The sequence below is a fragment of the Octopus bimaculoides genome, chromosome 14, assembly GCF_001194135.2.
Source record: "Octopus bimaculoides isolate UCB-OBI-ISO-001 chromosome 14, ASM119413v2, whole genome shotgun sequence".
NCBI lineage: Eukaryota > Metazoa > Mollusca > Cephalopoda > Octopoda > Octopodidae > Octopus > Octopus bimaculoides.
In genome coordinates, this window is record NC_068994.1 from 43,274,002 (window position 1) to 43,275,309 (window position 1,308).

The 1,308-nt window shown below is 38.4% G+C and overlaps 1 protein-coding gene across 3 annotated transcripts in view; it reads right to left on the reverse strand.

Annotated features, from left to right (window-relative positions):
* LOC106879397 (protocadherin alpha-3) overlaps positions 1–1,308 on the reverse strand; it is a 139,665-nt gene that overhangs the window by 136,455 nt on the left and 1,902 nt on the right. The gene's annotated exons all lie outside the window — the stretch shown is intronic.

Below are 1,308 nucleotides of genomic sequence, written 5' to 3' on the forward strand. Positions count from 1 at the left end.
TCTCTCTCTCTCTCTCTCTCTCTCTTAATCTCTCTCTCTTTCTCTCTCACTCTTTCTCTCTCTCTTAATCTCTCTCTCTCTCTCTCGCTCTCTCTCTCTCTCTCTCTCTTTCTCTCTTTCTCTACCTACCTACCTACCTACCTACCTAACCTTATTCTAAACTTTTTCCACTGTAGAACCTGACCTCAGAGTCACTGTGGTCACTCAATAAGCTTGAAATAACAGCCATCTACCATACTGGAGAAAAAGAAGGACACAATGAAAATAATACAAGTTTTAAACACACTTTGTGTGAAAGTAAGACAAGATGGTCGTGCGTGGAATTACTTTCACCATAATTCTGCTCCACCAGAACTAACCTGGAGCTATACAGCAACAATACTTCTCCAATAAGAAAGTGTTTGAATATGGTCACTCTCCCTGCTAGAAATAGCAGCTAAATCTCCCTCAAATCAATCTACTGTCTTGCAAGGAAAAGCCAAAACACATTCGATAATGTAATCCTAAGAAAAGTATGTCTAAAAATAAAATTCTCACAATGGCCACATTTGGAATGTCTTCCATCATAGGGTTGCTCAATAAGAGCTGTCTTGAAGTGAAACAATACCATTTTACCATAGATTCTGCATATAATATCTCACTTTCACACACATACACACACACATATCTTATCATATTATACTCTGGCCCTACGAAACACTTTGCGGCTCAGTTCCCCACTCTTACTATTCATATGCACATATGCATGAGTGCTCAATTACACCCTGTCACCAATGCCTCTACCACCACCACCACAACCACCACCACCACCATAACCACCACCCCATTCAAACATTCCCCAGCCAACCTCACTGTCCCCTCACTTCACTCGTTTATCTGTCCTTACATTCCCCATACATATATATATGCCTGCAGGCAACACAGCATAAGCCCCAGACATCCATACACCGTACTCACACGTACTCACATGGGAGTCCACTGTACAAAAGTAAAGATAGATAAAGATAGAGGAAGATATATACATACATGTATATATATATGTGTGTGTGCGCGTGTGTGTATACATATACATACATATATATAGATATAGGTATAATAGTATATGTATATATATGTGTATATATGTATGTGTATGTGTGTGTATATATACATACACATACACATGCATTTATATATACCTATATATATATATGTGTGTGTGTGTGTGTGTGTGTGTGTGTGTGTGTGTGTGTGTGTGTGTGTGTACATATATATACATATTCATAATGCTCATATAGAGAGAGAAAGAAAGAGGGAAAGAAAGAGATT